Source organism: Panulirus ornatus, chromosome 57 (genome assembly GCF_036320965.1).
Source record: "Panulirus ornatus isolate Po-2019 chromosome 57, ASM3632096v1, whole genome shotgun sequence".
Taxonomy (NCBI): Eukaryota; Metazoa; Arthropoda; class Malacostraca; order Decapoda; family Palinuridae; genus Panulirus; species Panulirus ornatus.
This window is the reverse complement of record NC_092280.1, coordinates 25,618,165-25,641,473: the sequence shown is the minus strand read 5'-3', so window position 1 is coordinate 25,641,473 and position 23,309 is coordinate 25,618,165. Positions and strand designations below refer to the sequence as shown.

General features: G+C 44.5%; 1 protein-coding gene across 5 annotated transcripts in view; it reads right to left on the bottom strand.

The window, feature by feature from the left end:
* Positions 1 to 23,309, bottom strand: part of Pka-R1 (protein kinase, cAMP-dependent, regulatory subunit type 1) — a 101,741-nt gene that overhangs the window by 71,056 nt on the left and 7,376 nt on the right. Inside the window, exon 1 of one of the 5 annotated variants that reach the window (XM_071694824.1) lies at positions 137 to 206. The exons of 1 other annotated variant lie outside the window; for it this stretch is intronic. The gene's annotated coding sequence lies outside the window, so the exon portion shown is untranslated. Of the gene's footprint in view, positions 1 to 136; positions 207 to 23,309 lie in introns of those variants that run through there. 3 more of the 5 variants (XM_071694825.1, XM_071694827.1, XM_071694826.1) reach the window with 3 other exon arrangements.

Sequence of the window (23,309 nt, the reverse complement as noted above, 5' to 3'; positions counted from 1 at the left end):
CACTTCCATAATATGCTTCACTACAATAAGCATGTCCTGAATGCATGTATATAAAGACACGCTTAAATACATACACATTTATACATTTACTGTGCATATGGTATATATCAATGTATAGAGACAAATATGAACACACAATGGACCGGTGTACAGAGTGCACAAGAACCTAGGATAGTCTCTACCTCTACGAAGTCCAGCAAAAGACTGGCAGGAAAAAGAAACTGGGAACAAACCGGCACCATAAAGTGAGCGAGGTGCCAACGCGGGATTTCTCCCCGCCCGACCCGCATCACCTAAATAAGGCCAAAACCCACGCCAATATAAATCTCAAAACCATCTGAATCATCATGTGCGACCTTTACACGGCGTTCAAGAATATCTAATAATAACAAGCTGTGGTAGTGGCCACAAAAGCTTCAGTGATGGCTTCCACGTCAAGACACTCACCCACACCAACAAAGCGTTCTAAGAAGCCTCTTGTTACTCCCTCACAACCTAAACACAGTCGCAAATGAATTTCACTTAAAACAGCTCCTAAATCAAAAGCGTCTTGAGATAAATTTGAACAGTTTCACTCTCTCTCTCTCTTTACCCATTATGTTATACACTTGATATCCTGCATGGGAAAACTAACAATGAGCGTATTATAATCCTTCTGTCGACCCCCCACCTAACTCAAGGAGGCAAGTCTCAAATATAAATATAATTCACCATGTTCCATGCCGGAGGGGCTCAAAGACAAGCCAACCCCACTGGTGCACAGCCAAGCATAACAAGAGCATCACAGTCGCATTCTCAGCACACACTCTGCGGCGCACAAGACAGGACTGACGGCAGAGCCAATCAACTCGAAGCCTCGTCCGCAACAACAGAGCACTTTACTTGGATAATCAAACAGGAACGTTTCAACAAAAGCTCTGGTCACTGATTTATCACACCACAGACAACACAATCGCACGATTCTTTCCCAGTGACATCATTCCGTATTTGTGTTGTATCAACAACTGACTCGATGCATGGCGCAACGTCAAAAGTACTGCAAAACTAAAGTGTGCACAAAAGTGCATTTACCTCTTCAGCACGGGCGTATACGACCTTCGAGTACGATGGTGTGGTAAATGGCACAGGACGTCACACTCAAGGGTAGCACCGCTGTGCTCATCGTGTTGTACCGTCGTGCTCAGATGAGAAACTGCAGAGGTTAGTGACTGAGTTTGTAAGAGTGTGTGAAGGGAGGAGGTTGAGAGTAAATGTGAATAAAAAGCAAGGATGTTAGCTTTGGCAGGGTTGAGGGACAGGTTAGTTGGGGTTGTGAGTCTGAATGGAGAAAAACTGAATGGAGAAAAACTGGAGGAAGTGGAGTGTTTTAGATACCTGGCAGAGGACATGGCACCGCCATGAAAACGGAACTGAGTCATAGGGTGGGGCAGGGGAAAAAGGTTCTGGAAACAGTGAAGAATGTGTGGAAAGAGAACGTTAACTCGAAGGGCAAAAATGGGTGTCAGAAGGTAAAGTAGTCCCAACAATATTATATGGGTGCTAGACAGGCTATGGATGGGGATATGCGAAGGAGGGTGGATGTGTTGGAAATAAAATGTTTGAAGACAATATATGGTGTGAGTTGGTGTGACCAAGTAAATGATAAAAGGGTAACAAAGAGTGTGGTTGAGAGAGCTGAGGAGGGCGTGTTCAAATGGTCTGGACATGTGAAGAGAATGAATGAGGAAAGATTGACAAAGAGGATACATGTTAGAAGTGGAGGGAACAAGGAGAAGGGGGATACCAAAATGGAGATGGAAGGAAGGAGTGAAAAAAAATCCTGAGTGATCGTGACCTGAACATGCAAGGGGTCCAATTTGGGGGGAAGGTGTGCATGGGACAGAGTGAACTGGGCTGATGTAGTATACTGGGGTCAACGTGCCGTCAATGGACTGAACCAGGGTATGTGCATTACACATGAATGCTAGAGAATGATGTGTGCCAATGTGGCGTTTCTTCGCATCGTGTTCCAGGCGCCACCGAGCTAACGCGGGAAATATCGAGCAAGTATGAAAGAGAAGAAAAGAAAAAAAGAGAAAGAGTGACGATGGCTAAAGACGGACGTGCCAGATGGCCAATCCTAGTTCCTAACTGTCTTCTCCACAAAAGCGACGACACCGCAGCCCAATCCCCTCCCTTGCCAGCACTCAGGGCCACTACTTTTTTAATTCCACATTACCACCCAACCCCTAACCTGTCTATACTCACTCATCCACAACAGACTGCATACTTGCCCCTCTTTCCAAAGCTCTTGCATTCACCTCCCGAACAACCACAGCTATGAACACTACCCGCAAAGACAACGATGCTTTTAAGAAAGGAAACTAATGCTTCTATCTACCTATCCATCTGACGCCCGCTGCCTTTGGGAACTCCCTCAAGGGGGTGACCACGGCAATAGATTCGTCTCCATAGCCGATGAAGTAACTCTAGTGCCGCTTCTCAGCCTTTAGCGCCTCACTCTTAACAGGCCACTGGCAGGTCTAGCGCTGTGCTTTTTCCATAGGCTCCTACCTAATGTTCCTAACAATTACTTCTACCCAAAGTTCCTACCCACTACTTCTAGCTAATCCTCCGGCCTAACGTTCCTATCTGCATTTTCTATCTATTGCCCCTGCCATTTTGCCAAAAAGGCAGGGCCAGCGCATAACGCTCACCGCAGGAAAATCTTGAGTAACGATGTGTGACAATGAGAGATTTTGTGTTTGTGGACAGAATGAATGCCAGAAAGCGAAGAAGAAAGACAGCTATCTGGGTCAAAGGAGCGAAACATGACAACCACTGAAGTGCTGGCTCACTACCCAGCCGTCACTAACACCCACCCCCTCAATACCCTGACGGGTAGCACCGGAGATGGACTGAAAAGCAACGGGTTGTGGTGAAACTGGAGTGCCTCCAGGGGATGCCCAAAGAGATGCCCTTCCCCACATCACTTTAATATGGAGATCAATAACTTCAATCTCTTCTTATGGCTCGACACACCTGCCGGGCCCCGGGTAAAAACTGGCATCAGGTTCCCTTCCACATCGCACGCGCAAGACCTCCCTCCATGTTATCCACCTAGCCTCCAGTTGCCATGCAAGACCCAAAGGGTGACCTACCTAGCCTTAAGTTGCCATGCAAGACCCAAAGGGTTATCCACCTAACTTCAAGTTGCCATACAAGACCCCAAATTATCTACCTAGCTTTAAGTTGCCATACAAGACCCCTATGTTATCTACCTAGCCTTAGGTTGCCATCCAATACCCCGTGTTATCTACCGTGTTATCGACCTAACACTACCTTGTCATCAACAACCCCATGTTATCTACCTATTTTGCCATCACAACCCCTATGTTACCTACTTATTTTGCCATCAGGACCCCCATGTTATCTACCTAACACTATCGCGCCATCAAGAAACCCCATGTTATCTACCAGGCCTTTGCCTTCTAAGGGTCCCCCATGTATATATCTCTCGTCTCCAGAAGAGCTCTTCTCACCAACTAGCGGCTTTGCAATAGTCAAACACATCTCGTCATTTTCCTGCCGAAGCCACGCAACACCGCAGCATTATCTCCCTTCCTGTATACATAACGTCTTTCGCCTGTGTACACAAACAAAGCCATAACCGAAAGTCGCGCTAAAAAAAAATAACGCGCGACCATCAAACTTAAACACACTGGGATAAAACACTTATGGGTGAATACAAACACAGAAACAACGCATTCCTCTTCAACAGTAGCCGTTGTTCGCTCTCCATCCGCCCTTTAAGTAAATACAACAGCAACCTCCGACAGATCCTGCCGAAGACGCAGAAGAATCTACTTTATCCTGTGGGGGTCACCCCGCCCCCTTCTACGATTCGTTCATCTCCAAAACGCCTTTCAACCGACTGCCATCCCTTTGCATAACAACCACGTCGGTCCTCAAACGGCACAACGGTCAAAATAAGACGAAGGACAACGGCCTTCGACACAACACCCCTCCGCCGCCGCCTTCGTCAGAACTCACCGAAGGGGCATCTGTGGACGGACGTGTGGCGGACGTGAGCGACCGACCAGCCCCAGGCTTCACGCCCTCGACAGTAATAAAAGCAAATACAAAAATAATACGAAACTGAGGAAATCACGCGATACGGGATACTCGTCATTGAGCTCTGGCGAGGGAAGGTGGGGGAGGATGAACAGGTCAAGGACGACTCTGGCCACATCATAGGTTTTACGTAAGTATTTTCATGACACAACACACCATTTTGTTTCTGTTGGGTCGGAACGACGCGTCGTGCCCAGGGAGTTAAAAGATTACGAGAGAGAGAGAGAGAGAGAGAGAGAGAGAGAGAGAGAGAGAGAGAGAGAGAGAGAGAGAGAGAGAGAGAGAGAGACCACAACTTTTCGGGTCAAGACAACCCGGGTGGAAGAGAGACGGGTGCAGTGCGAGCAGGCTCCTACGCATTTCATTCACCCAGTGTGGAGTGTGTCTCGAGATTCCGCGTTGCGTCAGGCGCGTGTCGCCTCCCCCCCCCCCCCTCCCCCAGGGGACGTCAGTGTGTGTCACGCGCGCGGCTTCCCGTACAGCAAGCGGACGCGACCCTCCCGCCCTCATCACCCCCACAAGTCGCACCTTCCCACCGCCAGCATGCAGAAAGAGGAAGAGGCTGCTCGAACATGCAAATGAGCAACCGAAGATGATGTCAATTCTCTCTCTCTCTCTCTCTCTCTCTCTCTCTCTCTCTCTCTCTCTCTCTCTCCCTATCTATCTTTCGTTTTCTTCAATGAAATTCATTAACCTCTGCATGAGTAATCTCTGGACCACCCTCAGGTCTCCTGTTATCCGTCTTTCGCATGTATTCCAGTGTATATATCCGTCACCCAGCAGATAAGCGCGTCGCGGACCACCATCAGGTGTCCTGTTATCAGTCATTCGCATGTGTTCCAATGTACGACCGTCATGCAGCAGATAACCTCGCCATGGACCATCAGGTCTCGTGTCATCATCTGTCTTTCGCAGGCATTCCAATACAGCATCGTCATCCAGCTGATAACCTCGTCGCGGACCATCAGGTCTTCCGTTATCAGTCCTTCCCATGTGTGCCTGTCCTCCAGCAGATAACCTTGTCACACACCACCAGGTCTCGTGTTATCAGCCCCTCCCACGTACTCCCATAAACAGCTTTGGAATAAGATGAGGGAAAAAAGTAATACACAAAGGATCCACTGGAGAGAACACACACACACACACACACACACACACACACACACACACACACAGAGAACAAGCAACAGAGATAGTAAATCCTTCAACATGCCGTTGCAACAGGGGCTGATGTATGCCTACCAAGGTGTACGAACTGAACGCTACACCATGTTCACCATACCATGAGAAGAAGCTTGTGTCGTGTACTCAAAAAAGGTGACGCTGACTTTACACCTTATAATAATAACGATTACTGAATAAACCTAGTTTTGCGGTTTCTCTTAAACCCTTGAGCACGACGATACGACCCTCAACCAATACGGTACGACCTCTGAGCACGACGGAACGACCCTTAAACACAACAGTAAAACCGTAAAGTATGACCTCGGAAGCTGTCCGACCCTTTTCCTAATGACCCACGAACCTTACCAAGATTCCTCAAGGGTCGTACCGTCGTGCTCAAATAGGTCGTACTCAAACGGCCGAGCAAAGAGCATAACCTACAACACAACCAGTCACAACCCACGACCTACAACCAGCCACCTTCACCTCCACAACAAACCAATAGTGACCAGGCGACACACACTATACACAGGCGAGCCGTGTGTGTATGTGTGCGTGTGTGTGTATGTACTGCCAGCGACAGCCGCTTAAAAGATGTCTTGGCTACACACACGTTCTAACCCCCGGTGTAATTAGGGTTAGCAGGCCAGGCCAGGCCAGGGGCCGGGCCCGGCCATCCGCCTCGCCAGGCAGACACAAACGGCGGATGGGGTCGTTGGGGAAAGTCCAGACGGCATGGCCTTTGCGGTGCCGACGTCTGTGGGAGTGATGGGCGTCGCCCGAGTGGCCCAGGATGTCATCCTCTCTCGACCATGTAGGGCAGAGGATGTACGATCACGTACGAGGACTCGAACCTAGAGCACGACGGCGCAACCCTTGAGGGAGACGGTACGACACCTGGAGCGCGGCGGTGCGACCACCGGGGGGGTCGGGGTCGTCGACGATGCGACACCCGGAGTGCGGGGGTGAGACCCTTGTGGTAGCGTCGTGTGCTCACGGGGGTTAAAAGGTCAATGAAACGACTCGCTGTGACCTACGAAGGTCACGCCCTCTTCAAGAAGCTGCCATACACAGCCTCTCGATGGTCGAGAGATGAGTTCCACTCGCCTCGTTCACCAACTCACGACACTGTGAAATATGTCTTTTTTTTCCCTATCTCTTCCCGTGACATATGAGGCGGAGGGGGTGTATTTCATCACAAGATCACGTAACCATCCCTCTTTCAGCATACAGAAAATACGATTCAATATTCCTTTTCCTCCCCCACGTCGCTCCACTTGATATATAAAAATAAAAGGGTCTGCACTAATGGGTAAGACACGTAAATATCTCGATGCAGGTTGTCAGTCAGTCAGTCGAACTCTACAGCAACTCCCACTATCCATAAGAAATGATTACGTCAATTTTTCTTGTCTCTCCTATGGCGTTCCACGTGAGGTCTTTAATCAGATGGTTATAAAACATGCACGGCTTCCCGGGATGCGCTGGGGGGGAGGAAAGGACCGGAGCAAAAGTCTGAGATGGTTTGCCAAGGGATGAGGGCCCCGCTGCAGATGCGAGAGGAGGGGTGGGTGTGTGTCCACATTGATCCCGCCCTTGTGTAGCTGGGACGCAAGGACCAGCAGGGGCGGCGCAATGACGTCACACCACACCACCGCATGAAAACTGGACTCATTACTTGCCGCACTGCAGGGCCGTAGCACACACACATACACACACACACACATAAAACCTCATGCTGACCCAGTCTTCTGGGGGCACTCCTACGGCAGGGGCACTCCACGATCTCAGGTGCACTGCGACAGGAGAGGACCTCCCCGCAGCCAAGTCAGCGCGCCTCCCCCCCCAACTAGAAAGAAATCGTTACCTCACGCAATGCACCGTCTACACAACCACACGCCGACGGCCTGACCAAGTCTTTAGGGCACTTCTCCTGTGTGTGGGGGAGACAAGGGCGCGGGGGGCTCCACGATCTCAAGCGCACCACGTCAGGATGAGACCCTCACAGAGAAGACCCTCCGACCTCACCGCGCGGTCTGCACAGGACCTGCTGACCCTCGACTCCGACGGCCTCCGCCGGCAGAGGGCGGGGCGCTGCAACACCCGTCAACGAACCACGTCAGGAGAGAACCACCTCCTACGTCAGTTCAGTTCGCCTCCTACCTAGGCATGCAGGGCACGGGCGGCAACATGGTCAACGGAATAATTCAATATCATAAGCTCCATCTCCAGCAGGAGGATATATATATATATATATATATATATATATATATATATATATATATATATATATATATATATATCCTCATCACCAAACTGATTAAGTTTACACGAGGGATAAACTCCTGGGCATCGTCTCAAAAAATTCCTCCCCTTGCGAGTTGTGAGAGGCCGTAGGATAAAGTGGGGGGGGGGGGACGATCAATGGGGCTCTCCAAAGACACAAGCCCCCACGATGCTATATACCCTTCATAAAGGGACGGCGTCGCTGTAATCTGCCGGAATGAACCAGCCTGCCATTCTTCTGCGGGAGACGAGACGGGATCCCGAAGACTGTAAGAGCCAAGAGAGGAGTCTCCTCCTCTTCAGCGTGCGGTCGAAGCGCATCTGAATACGATGAATGCACCGCCGTGGAAAAGCGGTGGAGGTCGCGTTCACTCTTTCATGCCGGGTCAGAGGTCAGACGTCGGGTTAGCCAAGGGGTCGTAGCGCCATCGTGCTCTCAGGGGGTCGTACCGTCGCGTTCAAGGGATCATGTGCTTCCAACGCAGCTGCAGCAGCAGCTGGCGCGTCTCGCCCCCACCTCATAACCCTCCCCGCCCCCCACCCCAAAACCACCATCGTCCCCCGCCCACCATCTCCATCGCCATTCCGCCTACACACCACCGCCCACCATCTCCATCGCCATTCCGCCTCACACACCACCGCCCACCATCTCCACCACCCCGCCCACACACACACCACCACCACCACGCAAACACACCATCCCACCCAAACACCACACGACCATTCCTCCCACACACCAGCCTGCTCACTACCACCCATATCTGCCCCTATCCTACCACCACCACCACCACCACCATCGTACGTGACTCTCTCGGCGTCTCCCTTAATGCTGCAAGAATTCCTCCACAAACACAAGACGTTCCAAACTCTCTACACCCACAGGGCTGGCTGCATTTAACCCCCTCGACACTCACCCGCTGTAAAAAGAAAGTCCGAGAGGACGCATATAAAGAGAGAGAGAGAGAGAGAGAGAGAGAGAGAGAGAGAGAGAGAGAGAGAGAGAGAGAGAGAGAGAGAGAGAGAGGGCGCTCCAAGACTTTTACGTAAATGGAGTGGACCACTCCGGTCCCGGAGCATAAAAATTAAGTTAGATTAGAGCCTCATAGCGTGAGGTGAGGAATATTAATGCAGAGTAATCTCTGGTCCGCCTGTTGCATGAAAATGTCGGCTCTTGCTGAAGTTACCCCTCGAGAATGATGGCGCGAGCCTTGAGCACGACGGTACAATCCTTGAGCACGAGGGCACGGGTCCCCTGATCAAGACTGTACAATCCCAGCGCACGAGGGTACGGCCCTTGAGCCGCGCACTCGCGCTCATGAGCAGGATGGGACGCATCATGAACGGGATGGTACACATCCCCCGTGAACATGGTACGACAGTGTGGCTCCCGGCCAAGACGGTACGATCCTAGAGGGTATGACAGCCTGACCCCTAACCTGACCCTGAAGGCGGAGCCAGGTCAAACGCACAATCGTGATCGAGGGTTATGCCGCCCTGCTCCAAAAAATCGTACCGTCGTGCTCAAGGATCGTAATGCTTAGTTCGAAGACCGTACCGTCGTGGTTAAGAATCGTAATGCCGTGTTCCAGGATCGTACCGTCGTGTTCAAGGATCGTACCGTCGTGCTCGAGAGTCGCAACACCGTGCTCGAAGATCGTACCGTCATGGTTAAGGACCGTAATGCCGTGCTCAAGAACCGCACCGTTGAGATATGATGACGATATCTATATGCTGATAATACCACATGCACGCCGACCGTGGTATCACTGGCGCTGACGGAGGAATAATTACGACAAGGTATAGACATACTGTTTATTGTGGTGCGAGGGACAAACAACTGTGATGCTGGTCGTGGCTGTGGTGGGGGTGGCTGTGGTGAGGGTGGCTGTGGGGGTGAGGGTGGTGGCGGCAAAGGCGGCATTCGTAGTAGTACAGAGGCGAGGACAACTTGACGGGGGGTGAACGGGTAATAACAGAACAGCGGCTGTGGAGGTGATGTGAGGTTCGTATCTCTAAGGCGTGTAGGTATGGTAACCGTCTCGACACACACACACACACACACCATCAGAGAATGTGCCGCAGCACCGACCCATACATCTCCCACGAGCTCATGCAGAGGAGCAAAGTCTACGGCCATGTCACACCTTCCACACTATCAGCTGTTCCTTGCTGGCAACATTCTCCACACTATCAGCTGTTCGCTCCTGGCAACATTCTCCACACTATCAGCTGTTTCTTGCTGGCAACATCCTCCATACTATCAGCTGTTCGCTGTTGGCAACATCCTCCACACTATCAGCTGCCCCCAAACACAACACCCTCCCCAGACCACTCCATATAATACCCCCCCCCCCCGCACACACACACACACACACTGAACGTCACCCAGTCAATACCAACACCAAAATAACCACTTTCATCAGATTACATTCAAATATAGCAAATACGAATACAGTACGAAAATCTTACATAAAAGAAGAAAAAAAAAAAATATGAAGCAATTTGCTGCACGCCAGCCAAGAGACACGGCAGCCATCAGCGTGGCCGATTAATTAAAACAACTCCACACACACACACAAACACACAAAAATTAACTCGTAAAAAAATAAAGACATCTTTCCCAGTGGTCCACTGATTGTGTCAACCTGTAACAGACGAGGACGACTGGTAGTCACACATACACACACACACACACACTTTCTTCCCTGCAGGAACACTCCATGGAAAGAATTGTGTGTGTGTGTGTGTGTGTGTGTGTGTGTGTGTGTGTGTGTGTGTGTGTGTGTGTACCGACAGGGGAGCAGCTGCTGCCCTACCTGCCTACCTATCTACCGGAAAAGTCTGCCAACATAATGGGCTTCCACCAGCAAATATGAAATACAATACTATGGACCGAACGATACAAAAAAAAATCTACGAAACAGCTACATCAATGTGTATGAAATGTATATACCTCGTCGCCCAAATTGCGGTGGGGTAGGCAAGTCAGCGTGCGAGGCAAAGCCCTCAAACAGCCCGATGCACCAAAGCGGCAGCCGGTAATGCAGGCGGGTTTATGACCGAGCTGTGGGAGGACAGAGTGCAGCCTCCACACTCAACGCAAGGTATATACATTATATACATTATATATATATATATATATATATATATATATATATATAGAGAGAGAGAGAGAGAGAGAGAGAGAGAGAGAGAGAGAGAGAGAGAGAGAGAATCATTAGCATCGTATTCCTCCCAACTTTTCATAACTTTAAAGTCATCACCATCACCACGAACATTAATCACTAATTGCCATTACAAATGCCCCCCATCCCCCTCCCTACGTTGCATATGAGCCCAATCATGACTAAACCTGCAGTCGGAGTTGGGATGCACTCAGCGCAACCTGCACTGCCCATGTTGCAGCGTTCGTCTCGCAGAGACCACAGCGCCACACTGCCTCATTCACACTGACCTTAGAGGACTCCTGTAAACATTTTAGTTCCGCGCAGGGAAGTTTCATACGACTAATAGTTCCCCCCTCCCCCCCTTGTAAATATATATTCGTGGACAGTTCCGAGTGGAAAAGTTTCAAAAAAGTATACCCTCCTCTGACGTATTTGAACACAGTTCTGAGTGGAAAAGGTTCCAAAGGCTGGTGGTTCCTCATCTATATTTGTGAACTTTCATTTAGTTGTGAGTAGGGGAAAGTCTCAAGCTACAGCTTCCTCACCCGTAGTCGTGGACTTAATGTGCTGAGAAACTTTCAAACGCAAGTTCTTTTTCATATGATAATTCTGTGGATTGATCCTATCCATAAGGAAAGTTTCTAAAGCTACAGTTTCATCTGATAAAGTTCTGGGTATCATTCCTATTCATGTTAAGTCTCCAGAGCTATATAATTATCTGATAATGTTCTGTGGATCATTCCAACTCAAATAAAGTTTCTAAAGCTATACTTTCACCTGATAAAGTTCAGGGGATTACTCTTATTTATAAAAAAAAATCCTCAAAGGCATAACTTTTTTTTCTAAATCACCTTCATAATTACGCAAGTTCTATGTGGAGAGAAAAGTTTTACGAGTTGCAAGTTTCTCTAAATCATTTTTGGACATCATATTAGTTATGTGCAAAGTTTCACAAAAGCTACATTTTTTTTTTCTGTAATAACCCTGTGAGACTCAAAACTGTTCAGAGTTGAATTAAAATGAATATTTAGAGCCGAAAGAAAATAAATATTGTCAAGGGGGGGGGGGGGGGTGGCGGCAGCATATGCAATCAAATTCCAATTATCTTAATCACCAACATATTCACAAATTTCATTAAGATATATAAGGCATTCATTAACGATCTCTCCTTTGAGAGTGACCTAAAAAAAAAAAAGAAAAAAAACTTGCTGCCCCAAGTATTTCTTAATGTCAACCAGTAATTACGTTAATTGAATGACAAGGCTACCCTCCACGTACCAATCTTCACTATCAGCTGACATAGCTAATCCACGTACCAATCTCCACTACCGGCTGACAAAGTTAATCGGCTAATCCACGTACCAATCTCCACTACTGACTAAGTTAATCCATTTTCCAATCTCCGGCAGACGAAGCCAAATCCACGTGTCAAACTCCACTCCCAGCTGGGGATTTCGTGTGTCACCCTCGGGCCCTAAGTGTTCCACTTGCTTCAAGGTTACCATCCACTGCTTCAAGGTAACTATATCTCATCTGCAACACTCCAGGTGGTGACACATAAACCCCCCACCCCCAAAACCAACCCCACCCACTTCCCCCATCCCCACCACAATGATCACACCCCTTGTCAAAATATATTTCATAGCAACTATAATCATTTCTTTATTAATGATATCTAATAATGGAAAATAGTACATCATTTCTCTCACTGACCTACATACTTTCGCACCTAGAAAAAAAAAGTCACTAGTTTCTGTTCTTGAACTTACATTAGAAGCAATATGGATAGTGTGTTGTTGCCTTGCATTTACAAAAGTGAAAGTTCCATTAAACATTAGGTTTACAAAATCCAAGAGCATTTTCATCGGATACTGATACATAGAAAAGCAATAGACATTCAACTTAAAGGAAGCAAACACAAACAAAAGAACTTTTCAATCAACATAATACCATCTACAAACAAAAAACAACCTTCAATCGATTTCAAAGACAATAAACAAAAACAAAACTCCGTCAACCAAACTACAAACAAAAGCACTCTTCAAGCAACAATACTAAAAACAAACAAAACTTTTATTGAAATACTAAATGATATCAAATAAAATAATTAAAACAAACGAGAGAAATAAAATGGCGACTGTGTTTGGTTATTTACAGAGTAAATGGACACTGAAATCACCCCGACTCCGACATATTGAATTCAGCCTTTAACGTCACCGGAGATTAATTTGGTTTGAATTGCTTCATCACGATTAAATGCATTCAAACTGATCACATCATTGAGGACTGAGGAAAACAAGGGAGCTTTCCATCCTACAAGCTATTTTCAATCTCCAGCGATGATTCTGCAACCGCCCGCCTATTTGAAGAGTCTAAACACACATCCCTCTTTCCCCACACTCTCCCCCCACCGCGTGGAGTTCCTTTTCCCACAATCTTTTTGATCGGTCATTAATATCGAAACCAAATTACATGATCAAGGATCTGTGTTATCTAATAACCGCTACTATTCCCTCGGAGTGCTTCCACAGGCCAGAACCTTAGTAACTAACAATATCAAACACCTTCAAAGAAATTCAGAGAGTAAGATGGCCTTTCCACTGACATGACCCTTAAAACTCACGTCAAAAGACGTACGATGCCAAGCCGTCACACCGTCGTCGCAATCTAAATTCCAGCTAGTGGTGGTCGCACCAGATGTAAACATGGGACCCACCGTCGTGCTCAAGGATCTTCATGTCGTACTCCGGGGGGTTGTAACCGTCGTGCTCAAGGATCTTAATGACGTACTCAGGGGGTTGTAACCGTCGTGCTCAAGGATCTTAATGTCATACTCGGGGGTTGTACCCGTCGTGCTCAAGGATCTTAATGTCGTACTCCGGAGGGTTGTAACCGTCGTGCTCAAGGATCTTAATGACGTACTCCGGGGGGTTGTACCCGTCGTGCTCACGGGGGATACATTAATTTCACACAAGTGGTACAGCAGTTAGCAGCAAAGATGTGGCGACCCAGTCATCCACAATAGTGCCATGAGAGAGATCTGCCAATGATAAATGTCAAGCCCAACAACCCTGACCCTTTATGTGCAGTAGTGCGAACAAGACAAAATCTGCCCTCAAAATCAGCCGATTCCAATTTCAAAATCAAACGCAACAAAATCCCCGAAAGATATACCATCGGATTTCATATGCCGAACTCGGTTTTTTTTTTCTAACGTTGGAGGCTTCAGTCATGGACGAAAGTCCACATCAAGGCCGGGCCTTAATTGAAATATGGAAAGGATTATGAAAGGGAAAAAGAAGAGATTGTCCAGGGAAAGCATTTACGAACTTTGGAAGTGAAAAACCTGTCTTTTCAAATGTGCCAGGTCACAGTTATTGGGAAAGACATAGAGAGGGCAGGGAGTTCCAAAAGCTTAATCGGTTACATAATGAATAACCATACATTCACATCCACAAATCAAATGACGTGTAGGCAAACACATTCACACACATTCGATCGACACGCACTATATAATATATATATATATATATATATATATATATATATATATATATATATATATATATATATATATATATCCGCCAGAGTTTGATTAAATTTCTCTCTCTCTCTCTCTCTCTCTCTCTCTCTCTCTCTCTCTCTCTCTCTCTCTCTCTCTCTCTCTCTCTCTATCTCTCTCTCACACACACACACACACAGACACACACGAGCAACAATAATAACCATCAACCAGCGACCAAGGTAAACATCCAAGCCTTACCAATGCCAAGGGCGGGCGGTCGGTCGGTCGGTTGGCTGGCTACGTCGGCTTTAGGCCTATCGACTGGCCAGGGTCATGAGAGCCCCGTCAACTTCACGTTACATACAACACAACCATTGAAAAAAACATTATAGAAGGCCTCCTCCGAGCGTTCAAGGTGATCCTTAAATCCACGCACGCTCCCACTGTGCGCACAGCCAAACGGGCATGTAATTAACTGCTTAAACCCTGCAGAAGAGATTCGGCCTAATGTTAAGTTTAATTCGCGCAACCCGAACTTAGCAACGTCTGCGTCGAAACAGAAAAATACACATACCTTTAATATTACTCCCTCCAAATGAATAAATATCACATAAAACTATCCACAGATGTGTCAAGTACAATTTTAATCGATAGCACTCGCGTGATGCACACCTGTACTACGTTAACTGCAGTGTCAGGCGATCTTCTAGTTTTTCTTTAAAATTTTGGCAGAGTCCAAGTTACCTTGCGGCAAACTGAAACGTAAGGAAACTGCCTTTCATTTAAATATCTATATCATATATATATATATATATATATATATATATATATATATATATATATATATATATATATATAATCTAACGTTTATAATGTCTGTAATTACTGTACAGAAACTCATTGTTTCGTCTGTCTGTTTAAAAGACAGAATCAAGGAGCACAGAAACAGACTAGCCCCGGCCCAGGAGAGAGAGGCACCTAATGTGCTTTGGGGAAAATGGGAGAAAAGTTCCTTGTTGGAAGGCAATTATGACTTCCCTTCTACCACCAGTAACTACATAATGATCCTACTTCAACACAGTTACTGAGTATATTCGTGTATTTAACCCCCAGAGCAAGACGGAACGATCCTTGACCACGACGGAACGGTCCTTGAGCTAGACGGTACGAACGCTGCAATACCTGAGCACGATGGAACTGTCCGTGAGCACGACGGTACGAACGGTTCGAACCTTTAACACGAAGGAACACGAAGGAACGGACAATGAGCCCTAATGGTACGTTCCCCGAGCACGACAGCACGAGCCTTGAGCGCGACGGGGACGAACCCTGAGTACGCTTACGAACAACCTATATACCAACCTTTGTTTACGATAGGCTGGCCTTCATACCTTCGGGTCTTAAACCGTCATGCTTAAAACGGTCAACAACTCAACCATCAAACCTTGCAGTACGCTACACTCACAAACCCCAACAATTACCAACCACTAGGCCTGCACGACTTCCCCTCAAACAACTAGACACCCTCCACCTCCTCACGTCCAAGGCAGCCAACGTTAACCTTGTCTAAGCCACACACCTTGTCATCGCTAGATCAATGCCAAGACGTGACGAGTGCCCGTGATGGCTCTCATCACGCAATATACAACACTCCTCCTTCCTTCCTCCTTTTCCAACCCCCACCCCAAACCACCTGTCGCCAACAACAACAACAACAACAACCCTTCATTAAAAATGGTCACGACTTCTTGGTGACATCATACTAACGAGTATGGACCAAACGCGCACCGATCTTGATCCCCCCCGGCTAAAAACAAAAAACAAACAAAAAACACTAAAACCAAACAGTGTGCTATCACGTCCCACCTCAATAACTGCCAATCCTCTACCCCCAACATCCACCTCATGAGGACCATCCCCCCCCCCCCCGACCCCGCCCAGCCACACCTCAAGATAGCTGGCGACCTACCTCCTGACCTATTGACCCTGACATGAAACACGCAACAGGCATGTTCCAGGGTCGGCACCTGTCGCACCACGGGTTATTATGCCCCCCCCCCCTCCCTCCTCCTCAACTCCACATGCAACTGTTATCTTGATTCACACCTTACTTATCATCACATGAAATGTACATTACTAATGATATTATCAGTCAGACATACACACACAAAGCACAGAAGTGTGTATACGAACATTAATATGTATACGGACGGATACATACATTTACTTATATATATATATATATATATATATATATATATATATATATATATATATATATATATATATATATATATATATATATATAAGTCTATGTGAAGTACAACCTCAATGCTTCACTTCACACAGCTGGGAAATGACGGACTCCTTTAGTAAGTGGTCCTCAGCGAAACTGCACTCCTTTCCGTCCATACAGCCTCCTCGAGAGTGAACTCCTGCTCGAGTGGTAACCACTAGCAGGCAGCTACCTAACATATATAAATACAAACACGCTGTAAGAAATGGGAAAGGTCGAGGAATGGGGGGTACCACAAGTGTAGAACCCTCCGCGTAAAGATACATAATTACAAATACGTTATGACAACCCTCTCCCATATGCCCGCCACACCAACACACCTTCAGTATCCACCCCCCTAACCCCACCCTTGACACGCCCCACAGTCACACACCCCGCCTCCCCCATCTAAACGGAACATGACGGCAGAGCCGCCGGGGTTTCGGGCGTGGCAGGGTGGTTCCCTGCGGCGGCGTTGGTCCCCGTCCGCCCAGCTGACTGGCTGGTCTGATGGCTCCCTGGAGACTCGTCAAATCCTCCCCACCTCTCTCTCTCTCTCTCTCTCTCTCTCTCTCTCTCTCTCTCTCTCTCTCTCTCTCTCTTACATTCAATTTGCAATTACGCAATTGTTACCACACACGAACCGAGTGTCCCGTGTTCTTACAAACGTCTTGCCAGCACACGCGCTGCTCCAAAGACAAAATTGATATTAGTAGCAAGTACGCTAGGGAGGGGTGGGATGATAACCGAACCTAACCCGGTTAACAATGCCTCACCAGGAAGCCACACGAAGTGCGTCATGTGATGGCCATATATATATATAATATATATATAATATATATATATATAATATATATATATATATATATATATATATATATATATATATATATATATAATCCATGAGCTAGATATAAATTTCTTGAACACGATGATGTGATCTTCAAGGACGATGGTACGGCCTTGGTGCACGACGGTACGACCCTAGGGCGTGATATCCTGGCCCTTCCGCTGTCAAGGTCAAGGTATCATACCTCAGGGATCGTAACGTCGTATTTTTGTGGGGTTTATATGGTCGTCAAATATTATGGCCGCCAGATATCCTATTGGACTGGTGGTTCCTACATTTCGTGCCGGCCGTGATATCAAACATCAATTAAATCAAACGGGAACGTACTAATAATACCTGACTTGAGATCATACATGGAACAATATCTTATTCTGACGCGCGTTATGACGTACAGTATTAATGACGAACACCTTAGGATTAGAGCGAGGTGACTTGATGATGCAAACCTTCAACTCATACATGATACATGACGAATTCTTAGGAAAATAAACCCACTCAACGATAAGCGTTCTTACACTCGAACCACAGGTGAAAATCATTCTAAATATGTCAATTCAATCCTGCATGTTATTATATCTGTATTCGCCCATAACTTCCACTTGTTATTACCCAGGTCAGATGCGTTTATACAATGTTGGTGATTACAGTAAGAAGCGCAATCCACACAGTTATTTGCATGGCAATATATATAAAAAAAAAAACGTAAAAACATGAGAGTCGTAATACCAAGCTGGCATGTATTTACTAACCAAATAACACTTATGTTGTATTACTACACAAAAGATAATACATGAAATCGGACACAAAATGTATACCCACGGGAACAAGAGAACTGGACTACTGACTTATACAAGTTACCAGCTTTTCTAACACCATGTGTGACAAGTTTCATTAATAATTCAACAAAAAAATAAATATTTGTAATCCTCCACCCGATCTATCACATCCATATGTCTTGCGCATCGTGTACCATATAAGCGGATATAATCAAGATTCTTCATCGCAAATTACCCATCGAAATACATTATAAGATTTCGGCAATAAAATACACTCCTAGATGGTCCGTATATACAATAACTGGAAGACGGAAGTTTTTACCTTTGAGAAACGAAACCAGAAAACTGCACACGAATGAGTGGATCCACAAAGCCTGTTAAACGTGCTGAAGCCAAGCTGTAAGACCCGTGTCGCCTACTCCACCTCCACAATGGTAAAGAGGACAATAAAAACAAAGATGAACACAACAATGATTCAATCCAGTACGAAGTTTTCATAAAAAAAAAAAGCCGTCAAAATTCGGTTCGAACCCTACCTCGAACCAATATGACGTCAAATTCATTTTGGAATCACAGAGTTGTCCTACGCAATAAACCTGCCGAACGCACTCACTATCTGTTTTCGGACAAACAGCAGATCATAAACGTTTCAATAACCTGTACTTTACCTTCGTACGTATTAGATAAGGGATGCAAATGGTGAAAGAAAATAATTTCTTTAGTTACTATTTTTTTTTTACACTGGTATTACCGCGAATTTCTAAAAGTTATTCTAATAAAGAGGTCATTCTGGCAGGACCAAGACCTGCAATTCTACCTCCACTAGTCAGTACCACTGAGATGACAATCATTAAACAACTGGGAGGGCAAGTTCCTCAATCATTTTCATACTCATGCCCCACTTGGGAACAAATTGCCCAAAATCGCGCTTGCTATTTCCCCAACACACACACACACACGTGCTGACCATCTATCAGCTGAAAGTAGCCCAAAATCCGACCCCCATGAGCCTGAATCATGGATGTGGCATCGGCCTACACCCAACCTTGGTGTTCATCCTCCCATAGGAACATAAAAAATGGGAACCTGACTTAGGCTAGTGTGTGTGTGTGTGTACATACAGCGGGGTAAAGACACGATACATACACACAAGGTTAAGGGGCTGGGCAGCAAGAGTGTAGAACTTTCCGTATCACACAAATAGTAATCACACACACGTTGGAACGGTCGAAGACACTGGAATCTTTAATGGAAACCCTACATACAAAATTAGAAGTAATAAAATCAGTCTGATTTATAAATTCTGTCATATGAATATTTGCTATTTTTTCTTTTGTGAAAATATACTACAGTATTTGATGTACAATGACACACTAAAAGAAACATATATATAAGCTACCATGCATTATCTTATAAATGCTAATATTTCCCATTCACCAGCACAGAAAACAGAATTTTCAGTTAATCATCCCTTTCTCCATAAATAACATGGCAATTCAAACCCATTGATCATACGGGAACTTTCTCAAAATAACTGCTTCAATGCTGCCACACACCTAGTAAAGAGAACAGGCATAGTCTGGTCAGTCCTGCTTGCAGTTATGCTGCAAGTGAGGAGTCACCTTCATCATGGTAGTATCATTAGTGCAATTCTACAATTTCATCAAAGAACTTTTCACTCTAAAGGAGTTAATCCTTTCCTTGCTACTGATTATTGGATTAGCTTTAAGCCTGCAGGGACCACTGGAGAAGGGATCGTAGGGATATATAGTAGAATCATAAACTATGGGTATTTCCTTTATATCTAACCATAAAAAAATTTCTAAGAAAGAGTCTCTTGCAGCCCAAGGTCATGCTTCTCCCAGCAGCAAGAAAATATCAACTCCTCTAGAGAGTGAAGTTCTTTGACAAGTCAGTATGCTAAGTGACACATCATCAAAGGTGACTTTTCACTTGTGGTATAACCTCTAGCAGGAGGAGTCTAGTAACACCATATATATGTGCATAGTTAATTCCTACCCAAGGAGTCCCTTTTATCTTTCTGAGGCTCCAGCAGCACTCAGGAAGCTGGTCACATTCACCCATTGATACCATAGGTTATAAAGGGTTGTGATATGATGCGTGTCCGTGCCTATATGCAAAAAAAGCAGAGGAACTAAGGAGTAAGTATAATCTTTAAAGCAAATGCATCACAAGTATGAAAGGTCTTGGGATATTCTGAAATAGTGTTTGTAGTGTTGAAGTGGTTAGTGATGTGCGGAGCTTGAGAGAGTTTGACTCATATTTATCAGGGAGGTGTGGTTTCTGATGAGTGTTTGCTTGTAGGGGTGGAATTTAAGAATGAGTTGGGAGGTCAGCTGTTCAGTGCTTGTCAAGTTATTTCAGCATGACTGTGTTTTGTCAGTGTTATAATTGTTAGCAGTTTTAAGTTGAGGTTACTAAATAAGAAGCATGGGTAAGTTTTTTAATCATATTCAGTGTTTGGTGGGTCAGTGGTTAGTTATGGAGTGGTTTGGGTGGGAAGGGTGAAGTAAAGCTGGTGCACAGAAATGAGTGCCAAGCAAGATGAAGTATTGGGAGGATCTTATACATACAGCCATACTCTAGTCACCAGTGTGCAGAGATGTCTGATCTACATAACATATCCCCATTTTAAACATGTATATTAAATATTTTGCATACTTGGCAAAAAAAATGGTCATAAGTAAAATTCAGTCTTATGGAGAGGCTAACTGGTGCAAAAAGTTACTACATAGTGTCCCAGCCAGACAACAGTAATACATTTACAACTCCTTGTGGAAACCAATACCACCATCTCATCAACAAAGCTAAATAAGCAAGGCTGGTAATAATGAGCCTCACAGGCAGAGAGATAATAATCAATGTCTTACCATGAAATCTCTTCCACTTTACCGAGAACTTGATAACACTCACCTGAAAATGAAATAGAGAGGAATATTAAATAATGCCAAGAGATGAAATGGGGAACAAATGGCTCTGCATATACTTGAAATAGGTGATAACAAATGCAAGAAGACCGAAGGTTAGCAAAAGGAAAGTGTGAAGATTAATGTTAACGACTAATGAACTGAGGAAGGAGCCTAAAGAATATATCAACAATAAGCAATGTAAAAGAGGTACCTTATGAGTTTTCCTGTTGTACAGCATCAAGCCTATGAGATAAAAGCAAATACTCACATTTGTATGTTGCAAGTGCAAGATTTCCAAAGCACATTAATGAAGATTTCATATATCTGATATGTCAAGTTCATTTCAATTAACAACTAGCCTAGCTTGCAATTCTCAGAAACACTTTACTCATTTTCCTCATTCCTTAATGTTTCTACAAGAAACATAATGAATTAATAAGTCACTCTCACACAATTTATGTTTATATGTCTGTCTTTTTTCTGAAGCTGTGTAAAACTTATGAAAATTGGCACAGATAGTCTGTCGATGTAAGCCCTCTTTTTTGTAATAGAGAAATTCCATACAAATGCACAAAAAAAAATTTAGTCCCCAATAATACAAATTCAGATACTTTTACTGAATGTTTTCAAAAAAACTAAAACAGTTCAAATGAAAAATCACACCTATAATAAAAACTATCAGTGAATCTTTCATGTTTAACAGCATTTCATAAATATAAATCTTTCTATAATCAATATATATTTCATTAAGGTTATCTTTTATGAAAATTTATTTCAATATCTTGCAAGCCAAATGAAGTTTTCCTATGAGTGACAAAAAAATTTATATGACCAGTCTTTTATACTCCCCGATATTTTTCATGTTCTATTTTCCTATAAAAGATTTCATGTTAGAGTTATGTTACTTTATCTTATTACTTCAATGTCTGCATAAATTACTCCTTTGCTGTCATCTATATTCACAGTCATCTCTGCTATTACTGAATAACCTCAATTAAATAATATCCCTTTCTAAATATCTAATATTTACTATTGTTTCACATCAAGTAATAAACCTCCAATCTTGATAGCTTAATATTCTCCATTTTTCTTGAAGCTATCATGCTAGAAGTCTCATGTTCAGTTTTGCACTTATAATGAACAGGGTTTGTACCAGGGCAAGCATAGCCCCAGGCAGTTTTCATGTTCATTCATATAAGGTATTTGTGTAACCAAATATCCAACAATAAAGCAAAAAACTGTTCCATGTCCTTGTGCTTTCAGCTAATCAAAAAAATATCCTTTCCTTTATCATTCTGTCCAACCTTTCTCATTTACATCATATGCAGAAAACCTACAATGTGTTGTTACATATCCTCAAATTCAGTGCAGAGTGAAAAACAGTCAACTTCTTACACCAACTAAATTACTTCATGAGTACTCACTCTGAACATAATACTGTCATCAAATGAGATTTGCAATTCCCAATCAACTTTCATGTAGAAAATACTTTCGATACATAAATACAACACTCAATACCATGAATACTTCTAATACAATCCTTGCTCTAAAAGGTTTCTCACTTGCTCATTCAGTCCTCTTCCTCATAAGACACAAGAGCATCATTTTCAGAGCACCTAAGGAGTATTTTTCCTTTTTTGCCACTGTAAGTTAGCATAAAAAGACAATCATGTACTGCTTGATCCACATAATAATAACCAAAACAACATTTAACAGCCCTGATGTATATCTTAATTCATAATACATCACTCGCTAGCATTACCAATTATTCTCAAAAATGCATGAACTTATTCCCAAAAATCTTTACAGAATGGAACAGACTTCCAACCACACTACAAAGAATCAAAGCTTCTCCAAGTCTTTCTACCCTAAATCCTCCTTGTTCATCTCTCACTAAGAGTTGTGGGTCCTTACATGCAAATGATAGCAAACCTGTTACATACGAATTCTTTAAATCTTTAACTCTATACATGGGAACAAGCATTGCCTTTGACCATAGAGCAATGGTTATCAATATAAAATGAAAATAATCTTATCATAATAATAATGATTATCATCTTTATCATTACTATCATAATAATTCTTATCTTTTTAACATAATTCAGGATTAATATATTTGAAGCATACAAAAGTTTTACTAAAACTTCTCCCAGGAGGAGTACATACTTCATGCTACAAATCAAATATACTCATTTGATAATCTTAACAGAATCCCATGAATAGGTTCTTTTCATGTTCATTAA